Raw genomic sequence first — 21,021 nt, 5'->3', positions numbered from 1 at the left:
CCAGCAGTGGGATTGCTGGGTCATAAGGCAGTTCTATTTGCAATTTTTAAAGGAATCTCCACACTGTTCTCCATAGTGGCTGTACTAGTTTGCATTCCCACCAACAGTGTAAGAGGGGTCCCTTTTCTCCATACCCTCTCCAGCATTTATTGCTTGTAGACTTTTGGATCCCTGCCATTCTGACTGGTGTGAAATGGTACCTCATTGTGGTTTTGATTTGCATTTCTCTGATAATGAGTGATGTTGAGCATCTTTTCATGTGTTTGTTAGCCATCCGTATGTCTTCTTTGGAGAAATGTCTATTTAGTTCTTTGGCCCATTTTTCGATTGGGTCATTTATTTTTCTGGAATTGAGCTGCCTAAGTTGCTTGTATATTTTTGAGATTAGTTGTTTGTCAGTTGCTTCATTTGCTATTATTTTCTCCCATTCAGAAGGCTGTCTTTTGATCTTGCTTAAAAATATGGAACGCTTCACGAATTTGCATGTCATCCTTGCGCAGGGGCCATCCTAATCTTCTCTGTATTGTTCCAATTTTAGTATATGTGCTGCCGAAGCAAGCACTGGGTTGGTGTTTTTAGAGGAAGGCGTCCTGTAACATACATGCTTACTGGTCTTGTATCCTCTATGGAGTTCTGTCTTTTCTGCAATTTTTTTTTCCTCCGCCACTTTTATTTTAATTGGACTATGACTCACAGAACAAGTCAAGCATGTTGAAGGCCAGACTAAGACATTCAGGGATAGTCCCCAGAACCCCCAGGGCTGGCAAACACCTTGGCTGCAGGGGAAGCCATCCGTTTCCTCAACTGGTCCAACAGGCAAAATGTATTAATAATTATAGTTTGCAGTGCTTGTTAAAGCAGCTGGTGGAGGGAGAGCAGGTTGAGCTGCCTTTTCCTTGGGCTCCAAACAAATGAAACACCTCTTATTCACTGCCACATCCTAGGCGCTGGTGCAAAGGCCTTCTCTGGATCTTTAGAAGTCAACCTTGAACATGGGTCCCTGCTGCCTCTGAGTGCTTATAGGTAAGTCCCGCCAGAAGGCAGGGGCACACAGAGCCCGGCCTTCTCCAGACCTGACACCAGGCTTCTCCTGCTTCCCTGCCCCGAACCAGAGTCCCAGAGTCCTGGTAATTGGTCAGGCTAGTTGTGGTTTGAAGGTGTGGGGAGCCAGCTACTGGGCTTCCATAAATGAAATGCAGCCTTCTCTTTTCCTTCCAAGAGGGAGCAGCCAGAGCCCTGGTTCAACACGGGTTAGACAGGTACCAGAAAGAACAAAGAACTCTGTGCCTGCTGATCTGGTTTGAAAGCTGCTTGTGCAAGTGGCCAGGGCAGGGCCACCTCCTTATTTCTCTGCCCAGCCCTCCTGCAGTTCAGCTGTCCTGAGGTGGCCGTGTGTGCTGGGATGAGGCCATTGGCCAATGAGGGTACTCTTATCTCAAGGATCAAGAGCAGGCCTGGAATCTAAAGGGCAGAATCTTTTCCTTCTTGTTCCAAACATGTGTGTGTGTGTAAAAGGAATTGAGAGCAGGGGTGGGGGTGGGACGTGATGAGGGAAGTCCTGCAGGGGAAAGAAGAGCATCTCCCACCCGCAATGGGAATGTCTCTGTCCTGTCTGTTTAACTCGCATTGGAGCTGGGCCATGCACGAGTCTGAAGTCAGTGCTACGCCACTAACAGAGAAAGAAGCTTTTGAAACAAATTGGCTCAGGCCTCAGTGATGGGAGGCAGAGGTGTTGTTAATAAAAGGAGCAAGATAGTAAAGTTGTCCTGTTTCACGTGGCCCAGGGACCTGGGAAGATGAACACTCGGGAGCTGGCTCTGGAGAGTGTAGACAGGACGACGGCGGATGGGGCTTTGCAGCTTTGTGCCTTTTTAGGAGGTCAAGCTCTATCTGCTCAGTGCCTTCTCCAAGAAGCAGGCTGGGGAGAGCAGCTCAAATGGCTGGATTGAGCACGGGATGGGGCGCGGAGCCCTGGCAGCCTTTTGGAGAAAGTCAGGACAAAAGTCAAGGCCAGGCCAGTCAAATAACAAGGGTTGTTTCAGCTTGTTAAATCAGCTCTGACCCCAGGACGCTGTGTTGAGAAGGATTCTGAGTCTCTATTGTAGCAGTCTTTCCTGTTTCACCAAGGCTGTCTGGGGCCCGGGAGGTCCTTAAGCAGCAGACCACCCAGCTCATGGAGCTGTGCGTCTTTCCTCATCTCTGACATGCATGTGACCCTGGTCGCACAGAACTCTGATTCCTGGGATGGGGGACCCCTTTTGCTATAGGGCGGCAATACTTGGGCTGGGAAACAGGGGCAAGCCAGGGCCTGGAAGATTGAATCCAGATCTCTTCCTCATCAATGGACAAAGAGCTGGTAGCTAAAAGTGGGGCCCCATCTCCGGAAACACTGGCAGGTTGGGGCAGTTTTTTGACCATTGCCCTGGGGGCAGGGGCTTATACAGTGGCATATGCACTCCTCCCAGAAAGGCCAGAAGTCTAGAATGGAGGGTGGTCTCTGGATACCTGACCGATGCGGTTGCTGACTGCCTTGCACAGAACCCGGGGGATTTGTTTGGGATGTTAAATGAACATCAGTTATGGTGGTACTGATATATGCTAGGTGTTCCATGAATATTAATTCACTTTCCCTTTCTTTAAAAAAAAATCCAGCAAAAATATACACAATTAGAAATTTACCATTTTAAACATTTTAAGTCTATAGTCAAGTGGCCTTAAGAACATTCACATTGTTGTACAACCATTACTACTGTCTGTCTCCAGAACTTTTTGATCTTCCCCAATAAAAATTCTGTCCGCATTAAACACTGCCTCCCAGCCCCCAGCAACCTCCATTCTACTTTCTGTCCCTATGATTCTGATTCTTCCAGGAACTTCATATAAGTAGAATTACACAATATGTCCTTTTATGACTGGTTTATTTCACTTAGCATAGTGTGTGGGCTCCGATGAGTCCCACTAAACATCCACACCCTCCCTGGTTGGACCGTTCAGTAAAGCTGAAGGTTCACAGAAACACTGAGGGCTCTTCGAAAGGAAGAAGCCACTAAAGGACGTGGTATAACTGGAAGTTGTATGTGGAGCATAGTGGGGTGATGTGGCTTTGTAAGAGTTGTTTATACAAATTTACATGCACAGATCTATGTGTGAGTCTATATGTGAAGACTGGGCTCTACAGGAGTCTTGGTGTTTTCTCAGTAGCCATGAACAGCACTGCCTTCCTGACTTGTCCCCTGGTCCCCATGGTCCCATGGTGGGGAATGGGGGAGGGGGGCGGAGGGCAAGGTTAACCTTTGCTCTGTCCTGGGAATATTGCTTGTTCCATCTAGGTTGTGACTTACATACTAATAACTCTGTTTCTTGCTGTCCTCAATCTGGTAGTTTGGTCCTCCCCATGGGCTGCTTGCCCTACATGTAAGCACATTCTTCCTTGCTCTCTGCAATAGTTCAGACTTAAATACCACCCTTTGCAGAGAATGTGAATGCTAGGATGAGAAAGCACAGAGTTGTTGGTTATAACTAGTGATTAGACCACTTTCTCAGTCGTACCTGCCAACAGTTAGCCCTGTGTATGTGTTATACCCCACATATGGGGGCTGCTTCAATCTCCTCAGTAGAGACAGGCTTCAACTGCAGCTGCACTGGTTTTAAAATCAGATCAGTTTAGTGTGTGAGAGCGCATTGTGTCACTGGGAAGCCAAAGTCACTGTGACACAGCTTGAACCACTTAACCTTTGAGTCATTGCAACAGGGATTGAACCATTGAAACTTGAGGTCACGGCAGCTTTTGTCTGATGGGTATTTTTCTGTTTTCAGTATATTTTAAAAAAAAAGAAAGGAAAGGAAAAATAAGTCACACAAAGCCCTGTGTGAGGAAGACAAACCTTTCTTTCGGTTTATCCGTCTCTGAGGCTGGGACGAGATAAGGTGGAGCTCTCCAGAAGAGGCTTCTACGCACAGGCCAGCTCTGCTATGGTCCTTGGACTGCTCTCATTTTGTTGATAGTCCCATCCTAGCTGGCATTCCATTCCCAAGTTGGGGTCGTTCCTCAACCTGTGGGATATTGCAAGAGAGTTCCCCACCAGCCCACATTATATCTTCCCTCCACTCTTTATTTTCCCTGGTCTCTGCCTTTAGGAAGTTTGCAGACACACAGGAGATCATTATGGTAATGGTGGAGATGAACGCAGGAATGCAGGAGAGCCAGATGGAGAGCCCAGCCCAGGGGAGGGGAGCAAGGCAGGCATTTAAAGGAGGTGATGGGGCTGAGGGGCACAATAGAGAGCATTTCTCAACTCCTGATGCTTCCTACCATGTAGAGGAAGCTTTGGTAGTGTAACACTCCTAGTCTACTTCTGCCATGTAGCTTAGAGGAAGAGGAATTCCTTATGTTTGGAAAGAGATACTGGGTTTGCAGGGTTCAGATATGTCCTCTCCTTTTTTTAGAGAATCAGACTGCAGATAATGAAGGTCTTCTCTGCCCTTCCCTGCTGTCAGTATTCCAGGGGCAAGACCCCCACATGGGGAGGTGTGCTCTGACATAGCACAGCCTGTTACTGGTGGGGGCAGGTCTATTTGAACCTGGTGTTAGTGTCCAGAAGCCACTTGTTTGCAGATAACATAAGCCGCATTCTCTGAGATCTATTTTATTTGTTGTAAAGGCAACATTTCGGTTTCCATCTGCTTGGCTCGTTTTGACTTATTTCTTAATGACTCGGAGCTTAGATAAAGAAGGGTGCCATTTGAGGGGCTATGTTGAATTCTAGTAGTGACAGTTCAGCCCCAAACCCTGATCATTTAAAGAGAAAGGAAGTTGAGAGCATGCTCTATTGTCAAAGTGGCTGCCTGTGAAGTATGTGGGGGTGTGCTGTGCAGACACAGGGAACAGAAACCCAGAGCTCAGAGTGGAGACGGATTAGCATGCAAAGACTGGAACATGCCAGTGTGGCTGGTACATTGTGACCGAGGAAGGAATAATTGAGCAAATGCTCCAAAACTTACCCGACCAGATTGTACAGGTTTTGCAGGCTAAGGAAGAAGAGTTTGAATTTTATTCTAAAAGTGATGGTAAGTCAGTGAAGGTCTTGAAAGAGCAATGATACAGTCTTATTTACACTTCAGGTCATTCTTTGGAATGGTCTGTGGGCTGGGTAATGACAATAGAATTGAGATGAATCCTAAATCTGGCTTGATGCATGGATGGATGTGCCATTTACAGAGCTGGTGAAGACCAGGAGAAAATTATCCAGAAGGAGTACAGGGAAGGTAATTAAATTCCAGTTGTTCTGAGACTTCTCAGGGGCAATGTCAGATCAGCAGTTGGATATGGGCTCTGTAACTCAGAGGATCTGGAGGAACCCAATATTTAGAGGGGGGTGTGTGTGCATGTGCGCAGGCGTGAGTGTATACAACACACCGGAGACAAATGAAAACATCCCTAGCCAAGCTGTGTCGCCCTGCCCGGACACTCACTGACAAGGAACACTAGCGAAACACCATTTTTTTTTCAAGTTTTTATTTTTATTTAACAAGGTTTGGGGCTAGATAATACAGACACTATCCCTTGGAAAATTCTGTATAGAAAACCTAGCATTCTAAAGAACTATCACATGATTTTATTTGGGGGAAATTTTCATAACTTCCAGTATATTTTTTCTTCTCCACGCAATAACTAGTTGTCAATCATTTTCCTGTTGAGGGCAAAGAATTCAAAAGAATTTTTATTCATTACAATTGATGTCTTTTGCAAAAGGACCCCTTAATTAATGTTTATATGGGGCACATAGATTTTTCAAAGACATCTGGCCCTTCCTAACACACACAGCTGTGTTTGAGAGCCTGATTTTTCACCCAGCCAAAGGACCCCACAGGGATCCACTATTCAGCTCAACCTCTGCCTCTCCACATTTTTCATAATGGAGCCACTTTCCCGCAATGCTCCTGCTGGCTGAAACCCATTCATCTCCATGAAAGGGGCTGCAGATATTTAAAGTTCATTTCAGGAAGGTTTCATAATAAGAACTGGGGAAAATAACATAATCTCATTTTAAAACATTTCCTTCCTCTGTTCTGCTGATGGAATCAAACAATTCAGAGTTCCATCTGTCCTGTAACAGGTCCAGATTGCCTGATGTGGTTTTGAAGTTGTTTGTTTGCTTTGTTTCAGGGCACCTCTGGTGGGATTCCTTCCCCTCCGTGCTGTATTCAGACTGTGCCATTTGATCCTTGGATTTGCAATTCCAGGAGCAAAAATAATGAGCCAGCATTGTAGGAAAATGTCACTCACCCCCAAAATGGTCAGAATGCAGGGCTGGTGAGGGATGTCAGACTCTAAAAGGCAGGGTGGATTTTTGCTTAAATGAACATTTTTTTTCTCTCTCAAATTTTACTTATTTTTGGCTGTGTTGAGTCTTTATTGCTGCGAGGGCTTTTCTCTAGTTGGGAAGAGTGGGGGCTCATCTTTAGCTGTGCGCGAGCTTCTCATTGCAGTGGCTTCTCTTGTTGTGCAGCACAGGCTCTTGGCATTCAGGCTTCAGTAGTTGTGCCTCCTGGGCTCTAGAGTGCATGCTCAGAAATTGAGGTGCAGGGGCTTAGTTGCCCTGCGGCATGTGGGATCTTCCCGGATCAGGGCTCGAACCTGCATCTCCTGCATTAGCAGGCAGATTTTTTTACCACTGAGCCACCAGGAAAGCCCAAGGAACGTTTTTTAAATTAGCATGAAGACAATCATCAAACAACAGTAATAATAATCCAGAATGAGTCTATATGAAACATGCTGACAGGCTGCATGGTATGTTCATCATTTTCCCTTCCCTAGGCCTCTGAACAACCAAGGCATTGTAAGGTACTACAAGCCTGACAGAGAGACCCTTTTCTGATGTGAGCTCAGTCCTGGATGAAGGTGGGATGGGACTACCTTCTACAGTTTTGCCTGACTGTTCCTTTCTTGAGTTTCTGACCTGTCCATTCCCTTTAACCTTGAGGGCTGGCAAACCTCTTCTGTAAAGGGCCGTGTCTTATTGGTTTAGGCAAATATAACAAAAATACCACAGACTGGTGACTTGTAAAGAGAAATTTGCTTTTTACAATTCTGGTTACCAGGACATTCAAGATCAGGGCACCAGCAGATTCAATGTCTGGTGAAGGCCCACTTCCTAGTCTGTGCCTTCTATTGTAACTTCACGTAGTGTAACAGAGGGGCAGAGGGGTGAGGGAGCTCTCTGGGGTCTCTTTCATAAGGGCACTAATCCCCTTCATGAGAGCTCCACCCTCATGACCTATTCACTCCCAAAGGCTTTACATCCTAATATGATCACATCGGGTGTCAGGTTTCAACATAAGAATTTTGGAGAGATACAAATATTCAGACCAATACAGGCCAGATGGTAAATATTTTAGGCCTTGCAGATCACGCATCTCTTTCACAATGACGCAGTTCTGTCTCATAGCATGAGAGCACTCCCAACGAAGGGTGATCCAACAAGATTATGGACATTGAAATTCGAATTTCAGATATATTTCACATGTCATGAAATAGTATTCTTTTGATTTTTAGAAAACCATTTAAAAATGTAAAAGACATTTTTGGCCCACGGGTTGTACAAAAACACATACAGGCTGTGGGAAGGACAGATTTGACCTGTGGGCTGTGGTTTGCCAACTCCTATTCAAGTTTGTTGCTTTTGTGCTAATATTCCTCCTGGCCACTAGGGGCACGTGACTTTCTCTTCACAATGATCAAGATTCCTTCTCTACAAAAGCAAGAATGAGACAGTTTCTATCAGACTGGAGTTGAAAGGTGGAAGGTTCCTCCTTATTTTAATTTTTAACTCTCCTTTTTTACTCATTATCCTCGGTAATGTGGTGAGCCTCACCCTATCAGTTCAAGGCCCAAATAGAGCAAAAGGTTGATTTCCCCTGAGCATGGAGACTTCCTCCTGCCTGAAAGTCTTTGGACTAGGATATTTGCTTTTTTCCTCTCTTTCGACTCAAACTAAATCTTTGGCTCTTCCTGGATCTTAAGTCTACTGGACTTGAGACCAGACTACACCATCAGCTCCCCCTGGGATTGGAATTATACTCTCAGCTCTCCTGGGTTTCCAGCTTGCTGTGTCATCCTTCAGGTATTAGGACTTACATGCCCCTAGAAACTCATGAACCTGTTTCTTATAAGAGGTCTCTCTCTCTCTCTGTGTACACATCCTACTTGTTCTGTTTCTTTGGAGAACCATAACTAATACAATCCCTTCCCATTCTAATTATCTGTAGCAATCTGATCTTTCAGTTCCTTGAAGGCACTGGGTCCCTTCCCACTGTGAGGACCCTCTCTCCCTCCTTCATGTCCTGGCTAAGACCTAATCTACCTCAGGCCTCAGCTTAAGCAATATTTCCTTAAGAAAGCCTGACCCCTTGGCATCTTCACTCCCGCTGCTAGACCAGCTCTCTCTAAACTTCTTTCCTAATACTTACCATAGTGTGAAGTGTTAGTTGCTAAGTTGTGTCCAACTCTTTGCAACCCTTTAAACTGTCCAGGTTTCTCTGTCCTTGAATTTTCAGCAAGAATACTGCAGTGGGTTGCCATTTCCTTCTCCAGGAGAGCCTCCTGATGCAGGGATTGAACCCAAGTCTCCTGCATTGCAGGCATATTCCTTACCATCTGAACCACTAGGGAAGCCCAGTTCTTACCCTAACTGTAATGTAAATGTTTATTTGTGAATTTTCTTGTTTAATGTCTTGTGCCTTCCAGGACAGGGCACTTCCTAAGGGCAGGGACCACGTCTATTTAGTTCAACACTGTGGTCCCAGCACGTGGATGTGGCCATGCACGAATTGGTAAAATGATTACGTGGATTCCTGTGCCCATGGCTGGTAGTGTTCCGGAACTGATTATGTTCTGCAGAAGACAACAAATGTGTCAGGGCAAGGTAAAGAAAGAAACAACCTGCCTGCCTTCATCTGTATCAGGAAGTCTAGATCCTGAAGAGAAAGATGTTTTTTTTCTTCTAGTTAGAAATATCACTATTACTCAGTCATTGTTAAGATGAAAATCAATCTTATTAAGGCAACAAGGTATTTTCCGGTTGGATAGTTTTATTTGTTGTGGTTTTTAAAGTGTGTGTGTATAGCTAGGTGATAATACATGACTAAGAGTCAGGATAGATGAAATTTTAATGTTTGTTTCTTCAGTTTTATCCATCTTCCACTTTCTATAATGACTTCCATGTGGGGATAAACATGATTCATAACTCATGTTTTTAAGTTAAAAATGTATAAACTGTAGCTCCTCAGTCTGCCTCATTTGTTTCAGTTTACAGAGACTTCCTCTGAAACCAGGTTGTCTTTGATTACTGAGGCTTCCCTGGACAGAGGGCAAAACGGAACTGAACTCCCTGAGGCTGGGTTTCCCCCAGAAAGACTTTGCAATTCCCGTCTTCCATCTTTTCCGTCTACCTTCTTCCTCCCACACACCGACTTGACTGGTTTCCATCAGAGATTTGGAGTGGGATATTTCATTTATTCCCTTACTGTCTGCTAAGTTCTATTTACAGTTTTCCAAAGGACATAACATGAAATCAAAAGAAGAAAACATTTCCAAAATAGTGGTGAAGATTTTTATAATATTAAAAGTATGAATGTATTAGTCACTCAGTCATGTCCAGCTCTTTGCAGACTCCATAGACTGTAGCCTTCCAGGCTCCTCTGTCCATGGAATTCTCCAGACAATAATAATGGAGTGGGTTGCCATTCCCTTTTCCAGGGGATCTTCCCAACCCAGGGATTGAATCTGGGTCTGCTGCATTGCAGGCAGATTCTTTACCATCTGAGCCATCAGAGATATTTTGATAATATGCAAGGCCATTAAATAATAAATCAGTTAACAGACTTGATTTTGAAAAAATTTTTATTCAAGTAAGATTGATTTACAATGTTGTATTAATTTCTGCGGTACAGCAAAGTGATTCAGTTATATATATCCTTTTTCATATCCTTTCCATTATGGTTTATCTCAGAATATTGAATATATTTCCCTATGCTATACAGTAGGACCTTGTTGTTTATCCATCCTATATATTAATATGACAGGTTGCATCTGCTCATCCCAAATTCCCAATCCTTCCCCCCACCCCCTTGGCAAACACAAGCCTGTTCTCTATGGACAGACGTGTTTTTGACTGTCTTCTTTGAGATCTGTGCTGTAGCAGACAGTCGAGAGATATAGAAGTACACAGTTATCTATTTGCTCCCCTACCTAATATAGTATGCATTGGACATTTGCCTTAAGCAATGTGGAAGATTGCGTTGGAACTGGAAAGCCCCATGTGCTGAAGTAGGGTGTGTCTGGAGGAAAGGAAAGGAGAAAGCCAGAATCATGTCCTCTGGTGTGAGTTGCTGCGTGCCTGAGTGCCCACACTTGAGAAGTGATACAGCCTCACTAAGCTCACCCCCCTACTGGGTTCCTTTTGCACGGCTGCCCTGAATGCTGTTTCTCTAAGTATTTCATGGCCGACTCCCTCATCTTCTTCAAGCCCTTATGCAAATGTCACTGTCTCAATGAAACCGCATTATATGCTATATTCTGAATTTTGTATTTGGTGTCTCCCCCAAAATTATATGGTGAAACACTAATCTACAATTGTGATAGGTTTAGGAGATGGGGGCCTTGGGAAGTGATGAGGTCATGAGGGTGGGGGCCTCATAAGTGGGATTGTTGTTTAGTTGCTCAGTCATGTCTTACTCTTTTGCAACCCCAGGGACTATAGCCCACCAGGCTCCTCTGTCCATGGGATTTCCCAGGCAAGAACACTGGAGTGGGTTGCCATGCCCTCCTCCAGGGGATCTTCCCAACCCAGAGACTGAACCTGAGTCTCCTGCGTTGCAGGTGGATTCTTTACCACTGAGCCACTGGGGAAACCCCTATGAGTGGGATTATCACCCTTATAAAAGAGATATGTATTAGTTATGTTTGCACCCCTGCTCCCCACAGAATATCTGCTCTTTGAGGGCTTGTCTGTATTATTCATTGTTGTATCTTAAGTGCCCAGAAAAAGCACCCGCATAGGTACTCCATCGGTTTGTGTTGAACAAACACACGGCAGGGTCACGTACTCCTAGCTAATTTGCTTTTGTGTTCCTCTAGAACATCACTGCTTTGAAAGTGGTAAATAATTTACCTTCCAACACCTGTTCAGTTGATGCTTGTTCTTTTCATCTCCTAGTTTTTAAGTAGCTGAGAGGGAATCACCGAGGTGGTAACTTCATTGAGAATGGAAATGCTCCATTTGCAGGTACTCCTTCTGGATGTATATGGTTTGGACTCCAGGTGCTAAAGACAAAGGATGAGTAGGGGCAGCAAGACATAGGCTGGACTGGAATAGCTGGACCTTAGGTCAGTCATAAGAAGCACCTTCCTGGCACGATGCCCCAGGGGCAGAGGTGCATGATAAGACAGAGCATTGGTGAGCAGACCAGCTCCTGGATGATGGGGACCAAGGAGAAGCAGGAGGGAGGGCTGGATGCTGAGAAGCAGGAGGGAAAGCTGGGCAAAGAGCTTTGACATTTTGTGATGAGCCACAGTGAGACAGGGAGTGGTCCAAAGACAGCTTATTTTAGAAGAGACATGGAGTTACAGAAGCCAGCCTGCAAAGTGGAGTCAGAGAAGGTCAGAGCCATCTGCCTCTAAGTTATTACACATGAGAAAGCCAGAAAAAGGGGTAGTAGTACTGGGGTCACCTCAAAGAGATTTTGAAAGAAGCAACAGAAGTTCTCCCAATTTTTATTATGAAGAATTTCAAATGTACAGAGGCATTTGAAATATAGTGTATTACTATACATATATGTATATACACACATTGCCTGGACTCAGCAACTGAAACAACATAATTTAAAAATTTTTTTGTTGTATTTTTAATTGAAGGGTAATTGCTTTACAATATTGTGATGATTTCTGCCATACATCAACATGAATCATCCACGGGTATACACATGTCCCCTCCCTCATAGACCACCCCCCTCCTCCCTCCCCATCCCACCCCTCTAGGAAACAACAGAATTTTAAGTGGGTTTTATTTCATTTACCAAGAGCCAACAAATGGGTTACAGTAGGGACGCAGTATACACAGAAGAATATTTTTCCAGTTGTTGCATTAAGACCTTCGATTCAATATATGATCACATTGCCTCATTATAATTTCAATGAGTCAAGACTATAATACTACTTTTAGGAAACTTAGTTTTTGAATATGAACCCCTGTGTGAAGTCACAAGTCATTAAATTAATGAGGAAGGCAATGTGATGCTGTTTGGTTCAGTGCATCTGTGATTGTAATTTCTGCCAGCAAAATATTTTTTAAATGTTCCTGTTAGCTGGGTTGAGATGGAAAATATTGTTTTGTTCCCCTCTAAAGAAAATAAAAGCTTGTGCAGTTATTTTTTATGCCAAACACTCTGAGGATAAAAGGCTCATTCATGCTTCAGTATTTTCGCCTCTCATGTAGGAAAATGAAAAAGTGAAAGAGTGAAGTATGAAGGTGAAAATACTGAGGAAAATGAGACTTAGCAACTTCACATGGAGGGGTTTTGTTTTGTGTGTGTTTTTTAAAAATCAGTTTCTTCCTTTCCCCAGTCTTCTGATTTAGGTTGTTTTTGTTGCTGTTTATCTGTGTGGTTTTTTTTTCCAGTCTTTTCATCTGAAAAGGGTTACTTTCTGTGCCCATCAATTCATAGGTCACCTTTGCCACCAGTTCTTTTGTGGGTGACTTGTTAAAGAGCCAGTTCCGTACATTCAAACTAGTCTGGTGTATCTGTCTTAAAACCACAGATACTGCAGACTCACTGAGACTGAGGGGTTTTAAATTCTCTGTGTAATAAATCAAACTCCCCTGGAGGTGAGTCAAGGAAAACGGTGAGTTCTGAAACTGTAGGTTATCGAGTTACAGCGAGGACCTAGCGGGGAAGTTCCCACAGTGATTGTTCTTAGTCCAGTGTCCTCCTCATTCTGCAGAGGGTGGGTTAGTGGTTTGGGGTACCACTGCTTCAGAATAGATTGCTGGGGCCACCCAGCCAATAGAGATGGGTGGGTCCATGTGTTAAACATCCAGTCAGTGCTGAGGAGAGGGTGTGAGGGCGAGGAGGAAGTGGGTAATTTTGCTTTGTTCCCTGGGAAGAAGCTCCATCCTTCTCAGCAGTCAGCTGTATTTGTCTGGCTCATGAGGACAGATGCCCTGTTCATTCCCCTCATTCTTTTTCTGCTTTTATTTTTTTAAAAATTTTATTGAAATATAGTTTACTTACAATGTTGTGTTAGTTTTAGGTGCACAGTGAAGTGATTCAGATAAATACATATGTATATATATTGTTTTCCATTATAGGATATTACAAGATATTGATCATAGTTCCCTGTGCTACCAGCAGGTCCTTGCTGGTTATTTATTTTATATGGAGCTGTGTGAATATTTTAATAAAAACTCCTGATTTATCCCTCCCTACCCTCTTTCCCCTTTGGTAATAAGTTTCTTTTTTGTTCTTTTTCAAAAAGTTAATTAATTTTTGGCTGCCCTGGATCTTCACTGCCGTACATGGGCTTCTCTCCAGTTGTGGTGAGCAGAGGCTTCTCTCCAGGTGTGGGAAGCAGAGGCTTCTCTCCAGTCGTGGTGAGCAGAGGCTTCTCTCTAATTGTGAGCAGAGGCTTCTCTCTAATTGTGGCACATGGGTTCTCATTAGGTGGCTTCTCTTGTTGTGGAGCGTGGGCTCTAGACCACTGGCTTACTAGTTGTGGCTCAACAGCTTAGATGCCCTGAGACATGAGAATCTTTCCAGACCAGGCATCAAACTCACGTCCCCTGCATTGGCAGGCAGATTCTTAACCATTGGACCACCAGGGAAGTCTGGTAACCATAAGTTGTTGTTTTTTTTTTTTTCTATGTTTGTAAGTTTATTTTTGTTTTGTAAGTTCATTTGCATTCCTCATTCTTTTAAAATCCATTTTTTACTTGCACAAGTAACCCATGAATATATTCTCATTGTAAGAGAAAATTCTATACAGGTAAAGACAAAAATCCCTCTGAATTCCCCACTCCCCAACCTACTTACTCCCCTAGACATAATTGCTAGTATCAGTTATGGTTTGGTATAAATGTCCAGATTTTCTTGTTTTCATTTGAGTGATAATATTTACATGGAGGAATAGATACTTTAGTGTATGTATTTGCATGAACAATGTCATGTAGCCTTCTGCGACTTCAGTGTGCAGTCAGTGATATATCTTTGAGATCTTGACATAAGACTATTGATGTGGTCTTTTCCATATGAATTTACTTCATGTATTTATTTATTTTTTTTGCTGTTACAGTGTATTCCATGGATGTGCAAAGATTTAACTAGTATCTTTAATGATAGCTTTTTAAGTTGTTTCCTTTTTTTTTTTTTTCAAATTTTAGACACTGCTGTAATAAACATTCTTTGATTCTTTTGTGCATACACTTGAATAATGCTCTAGGACAGATGGAAACTGGGACAGACATCCACAAGTGAATTGCTGGCTGAAAGGCATGGGCATTTCATAAAGATAGATCCTGTCAAATTCCCACCCCCTAAAGTGTTATTGGTAGACTGCCAATGTATGGAAGAGAATCTATTTCTCTACCTTAGCTGTGGACAATCTTGAATTTTTACCACTCTGTTTTGCAAAGATGTAGTATCTCACTGTCATAATTATAATCGGTGTTTCATGAGAATTAGTGGCCACTGAACACATTTATTGGCTATATGCTCTCCATCTTCTTGTTCCCTCATTAAGATGCCTTAGATGTTTCTTGTAACAAAACGTGCATAATTATGGGAAGATGTGTGTTATTTGAAGGGGTTGAAATGAGATGCTTCAATCTGGGACCCAGACCATCTCTACAGGTGCATTATCTGTGTGGGGTCTGGACTGTGGTGGCACCAGGGTTCTACCTGTGGTCTAAAAAGGTTTGGAAAGCTTGTAGTTATTAATTAGCAAATCTGATGACTTTTAAAGACAAAATTCTCTTTTCCTCTGGGGGCTTCGTGACACCAAGTCGGGTTTGATACTCACCCCTATCCTTTTACAAGGCCTGATTGTAAACTACAGTCAGCGGGTCAGCCGAGATGTTCTGGCCCCTGTTCATTCCCTTCTGAGTGGTTTTCACTCATCTAGAGAAATACCAAGGGCTTTGCTGGGGTCTCCTCCTCCCTGAGAGCAGATTTAAAGATTCTCCTGATACCTTTGATCCTGTCACTTGTCAGGACTCCCTTTGTGCCCTTCACTCCTTGACTCCAATTCACGCGTGTTAACCTCATCGGGATCCTCCTCTTCCCCACCCCCACCCGTCACAACCCGTCCTGGGGTCTACCTGAGGTCCCTTAGCCCAGTGGAAGGCTTCAGAGACACCTTGGACTTAAAGGCGTGGGTGGGGCTGCCAGCGACAGCTGTTCTGTTGTGTTCTTCTCACCTGTCCCTCTCTCTCTGCTTCGCTGACCTCTGCTGGCCACACCCTCACTGCTTGCCCTCTGCCCCCTCCTCCTCCAGCCCAGCTGTTTATCCACAGCTTCCTCCCTCCTGGCAGCAGTCTCATCCCACAGCCTGCTCTGCTGATCTCTTCCAAGAGACATGGGCAGCGTCTGCAACTGAACCCAAGATCCCTGGGAAACTCGACAGCCGCTCACCCCCACATGCTTTCTCCTGGCTCCCCACCCCGAAAATGCACTGCCATGGACCAGAGGAACGCTTCAGTGGCCAGCCACTGGTATGTTTTCAAGTTCCCACCTGCTGTCATTTTGTCCTGAGCCTGTTTATCCAGGTGAATTCTGCTTACCTTAGAAGGTGAGGTCTTGAAAACAAGAGAGAGACCAGTTCTATGCAATGCCCTCGGCACAGAGCTTAGTGCAGAACCACAAGCACTTAGGTATTTAATAAATGCTTCCTGATGGTAGAATACTAGAGGAAATCTTTTTATCTCAGACTTTCTTGGACTTATGAATTAGGTGGAAAGTAGGTGGAGTAAGGGTGAGATGGTGGTGATTCTGTTTTAAAACTTTTCCCAAGGCTCAAACTTCTAATTTGCATATACATGATTGCATAGAATGTCTGATTTGACAGACATTCTGATTGCCTGGTTCTGGAAAAGTGAAGTGTGTTCACTTTATGCCTTGCATTTCAAATGTGAAGCATATTCATGGGCTTCCCAGGTGGCTCAGTGGTAAAGAATCTGACTGCCAATGCAGGAGATTCAGGTTCAACCCCTGGAGAAGGAAACGGCAACCCAGTCCAGAATTCTTGCCTGGAGAATCCCATGGACAGAGGAGCCTGGCGGGCTACAATCTGTGGGGTTGCAAAGAGTCGGACACAACTGAGTGACTGAGGGCATATACACAAAACATGTTCAAAAAGCCAAGTCACATTCAGTCCCCAAACGAGCTGCCGTACACAAATCTGAGCAAACGTGAGTGAAGTCACCCCATTCTTGGCCTCGAGTGGGTGTACTTCTGCTTTGGAGACTTGTTGTACCAAAGCAAATAAAACAGGAAGGGCAGGCTGAGGAGGGAGGAGATGTACTATACTCATATATGATTCATGTTACTGTGCAGCAGAAACCAGCACCGCATGGTAAAGCAATTATACTCCAATTAAAAATAAAGTAAATTTACAAAATACAGAAAAAAGCCCCATGAAGGGCGAAGAGCATTTCCCTACCCTCCACCCCACCCCCACCCCCAGACTGTCTTAGGCAGCCAGGACACCTTCCTTTATGTCTGATTTTTCATTTTTAAATAATAAACTTCTGCAATTTAAATAATTTTTTTAAATTTACACAATTTAAAGTTTTAACTGTGACTTTTGTTGGGGAGGGATGTGGGTGTGTCTGTTGTATTATTTAAAGACTAGATAAATTAGAGGAGTTCTATAGGCTCCGGGCTGCCCAGGTGGCAGTAGTGGTAGAATCCACCTGTGTTCTTCCCAGGTGGCAGAACCCACCTGCCAATGCAGGAGAATTAAGAGATGTGGGTTCGATCCCTGGGCCAATAAGATCCCCTGGAGGAGGGCACGGCAACCCACTCCAGTATTCTTGCCTGGAGAATTCCATGGACAGAGGGTCCATGGGGTCGCAAAGAGTCAGACACGACTGAAGTGACGTAGCATGCACCCATAGGATTTGGAATCAAGAAAGCTAAGAGTTTTTGTTGTTTGTCTGTTCTAGTTTAGGCAACTTAACCTTTCTAAGTTTTGACTCTCTTACAATGAAACAGGTGTAACTTTTTTTTAAAAAGCCTGTGAGCAGACTGTTGTTATAATGGCTCTCATAGCTTTAAATTTAAGGCATCATCAGAGTGTCACCCCAACAATTAACCTGGGCCTGTTTGATAAGACCTAGATCTGGGGCCTGATGCATTCTAATCTTGGCCTAAGCCAGTGACTCACTATGTGACCAAGAGACGGTTGGTTTCCTTATTCAACTTTTAGAATTGTGAGATGGGAACCCTAACAGTGATTAGGTTACTGTCTGCCACCCTGATCTACTCAGAATAAAAAGCTGCTGCATGAGTGCAGAATAGAAAATGAGCTCTGTGTTGAAAGGACTTGCCCCCAGACCACATGTCACAGCTAAAAACAAGCGCTCAGGACTTCCTGCCTCATGGTCTAGTGCCCAGGCCAGATGTTTGGTGAGAGAGGAAGTAGAAGTGACCCACTCCAGAACTGTCTGCTCTCACAAGCTGCCAGTTGGCTTGGCATCAAGGGACTTTCCCGGTTACTTAGTGAAGATGGTTTCTGCTTGGCTCCATCCATGAACAGCCTTCTGGTGAGGACCAGGGACACTGCTGCCCAGGAGCTGGATGCTTGAGGGAGCTCGTGCCAGCCCCATAGCCCTGCTCAGCCTCTGTGTGTGTTTCTGAGGCCCCTGACTTCCTGGGCCTGTCATTAGAGCAAGGCACAGGGACCTCCAGGAAGGACCCCTTAGGCGGATGGGAAGGGGCAGGGTCCCACTTGAGCCTGTTGCAAACAGAGCTGGGATAGGAAATCCACCTGGAATTTCCTCACCTGGAAGGAGAGGGAGCAGAGAAGGGGAGGGAGAAGGTCTGCGTTGCTGAGGCCAGGAGAAAGAAAGTGCGCGCTCCTCTCTCTCTCAACTCAATCTTTATTTCAAAATTCTTTTCCTGTCTCTCTGTCCTGGGCTGTGTTTTCCACTCTCCTTTCTGATGTCCTGACTCTCAGCTTTGGTGCATGTAATTGGCAGTCAGCCTTGCCCTCTGTTTGTTTCCCACATTCGCCACATGGATCCAGGTGTTTTTTCGGTCTCTCTCTCTTTTTTTGCCTTCCTGCAGTTTCCAGAACACACTTTAGAGACAGCAGTCTTCTCAGGTATTGGGTAAAATCCCTTTTTTGACTTTTTCGTAAGACCATACTTTTCCTTCCTCCAAGAACTCTCTTGATCCCCCTCTGACTTCTCCCAACCTCGCAGTTCATTTCCTCCTGTGCTCACTTCTTCCTTTTCCTCCTTTCTCCTCACTGTCAGCTGTGTTTTGGTAACAGCCTTTTGGAGATACAACTCACGTATCATACCATTCTACCACTTAAAATGTACAATTCAGGGACTTGCCTAGTCATCCAGAGGTTAAAACTTTGCCTTCCAGCGCAGCGGGTGCATGTTCGATCCCTGGTTGGTAGCTAAGATCCCACATGCCTGGAGGCCAAAACTCCAAAACATGAAACAGAAGCAATATTGTAACAAATTCAATACAGACTAAAAATGCTCCACATAGAAAAATAAAATCTTTTAAAAAATGGACGATTCGGTGGTTTTTCGTATAGTCGCAGAACTGCATACCCCTCACCCCTCAAAGAAACCCTGCACTCATCAGCAACCACTCCTCACGCCCCCCACCCCCAGCCCCTGGCAACCAGTATTCTGCTTTCTGTCTCTAAGAATGTGCCTGTTCTGGATACTTCATATCAATAGAATCACCATACAATATTTCATCTTTTGTGACTGGCTTCTTTCACTTAGCCTGGTGTTTCCAAGGTTCATGCACGTCATAGCACCTGTCAGTTCTTGTTCTTCTTTATTGCTGATACCCAGAAATTCCGTGCATCCATGTAGCGTGGATAAGGCTGGGGCAAGTGTCAGATGTGATAAGAGGAACATGCATCGTGAGGGAAAAAATGCAAAGCGATAGGTTATTGAAATACAGTGTGGAGCTTTGGCCAAAAATAATATTCAGTGCTAAAATCATATTCAGTCAGTTCAGTTCAGTCACTCAGTCTTGTCTGACTCTTTGCGACCCCATGAATCGTAGCACGCCAGGCCTCCCTGTCCATCACCAGCTCCCGGAGTTCACTCAAACTCACGTCCATCGAGTCAGTAATGCCATCCAGCCATCTCATCCTCTGTCATCCCCTTCTCCTCCTGCCCCCAGTCCCTCCCAGCATCAGAGTCTTTTCCAATGAGTCAACTCTTCGCATGAGGTGGCCAAAGTACTGGAGTTTCAGCTTTAGCATCATTCCTTCCAAAGAAATCCCAGGACTGCTCTTTAGAATGGATTGGTTGGATCTCCTTGCAGTCCAAGGGACTCTCAAGAGTCTTCTCCAACACCACAGTTCGAAAGCATCAATTCTTTGGCACTCAGCTTTCTTCACAGTCCAATTCTCACATCCATGCATGCCCACTGGGAAAACCAGAGCCTTGACTAGATGGACCTTTGTTGGCAAAATAATGTCTCTGCTTTTGAATATGCTATCTAGGTTGGTCATAACTTTCCTTCCAAGGAGTAAGTGTCTTTTAATTTCATGGCTGTAATCACCATCTGCAGTGATTTTGGAGCCCCCCAAAATAAAGTCTGGCACTGTTTCCATATTAAGGATCATCAAATAATCCTGGCAGAAGACATGAAATAAATCTCCATAATTCAGGAAGGGCCCAGTCTAGAAAACTCCTTCCATGCACATCTCAAAGCTCCCAAACTCCCTCCTCTTATCCCTTTCTTCCTTTTTAACTCTGCTCTGTCTGTACAAAGCAGCAGCACCACCCTACTTGGAACAGTGTGCCCGTGAGGTTGGTCCTTGTGCCTGGGAACTTCAGTTCAGTCTTGGTCAAGAAAGAGGGATGTGCTTTCTTTACTGGGAATTTGGAAGGGCTCACATGAGAAAACACTAGTCAATAGATAGGTTGAATTGGCTTCTTATGGTAACAAAAGATGTTATTGACTCAGGAGGAGATAAAAATGGCCAAAGATATAGATGGGCAACAACTTAAAGATTAATTGGTATTGGGATCTGATGTCATAACTAGTCACTCAAGAGCCAGCAGGCTCAGGATCAGGAAGTAAATGTTGGTAGGTAGGGGTGGAGGGAATCGAGGAAATGGTGTCTTGAATTTTCTTCATTTTCAGGGCAGAGGTCGGAAGCCATTCTTGCAGGCTCCAGTGCAGCTGTTGTAAATGGGAACAGCCTCCGGTGCAACTGTGGTAAACAGGAAGAGCTGGCCATGTTTAAAGCTGAGGAGTAGATCCACTGGTGTTAATATGAACCAGAAGCTGAGAAGCTGAGAAAGGGATAGAGGGGCAGGATGGAAAAGTACTCCTCTTGAAAAAATATCTCAGAAATTATATTCAGTTCAGTTCAGTCACTCAGTTGTGTCCAACTCTTTGCAACCCCCATGAATCACAGAACCCCAGACCTCCCTGTCCATCACTTAATCATAACAAAATCCAATCAATTTAAATTTCAAAAACTTGATCCATATGGCTCTAAAACATTAATATAGAAAGAGAGAGAAAGACCATTTTAAAGTTCTGAGAAGGCTGACGTTAGGATATTTTGAGGTTGGATTGGAAAGAAAGCAGCAAAGTCAAGGTGTGGTTTGCCATGCTCCCCACTGGCAGGTGATGCTGCTGCTGCAAACTCTGAAATCCTGAGGCTCAAGCCCATCCCAAAGGTCCTCATCCGCCTGCCACGTTCTCTAAAGAGCCCAAGTGCTGTTGCTCATGCCCTGGAGTTTGACAGAGTTC

At 44.4% G+C, this 21,021-nt stretch overlaps 1 non-coding gene across 1 annotated transcript; it reads right to left on the bottom strand.

The window, feature by feature from the left end:
• Positions 1–455: 455 nt before the first annotated feature.
• Positions 456–562, bottom strand: LOC114117687 (U6 spliceosomal RNA). Its single transcript, XR_003591345.1, has one exon. It is a non-coding gene; the product is annotated as a U6 spliceosomal RNA (small nuclear RNA).
• Between the last annotated feature and the right edge of the window lie 20,459 nt (positions 563–21,021).

Source organism: Ovis aries, chromosome 13 (assembly GCF_016772045.2).
Source record: "Ovis aries strain OAR_USU_Benz2616 breed Rambouillet chromosome 13, ARS-UI_Ramb_v3.0, whole genome shotgun sequence".
NCBI lineage: Eukaryota > Metazoa > Chordata > Mammalia > Artiodactyla > Bovidae > Ovis > Ovis aries.
This window is presented reverse-complemented; position numbering and strand designations above follow the sequence as displayed.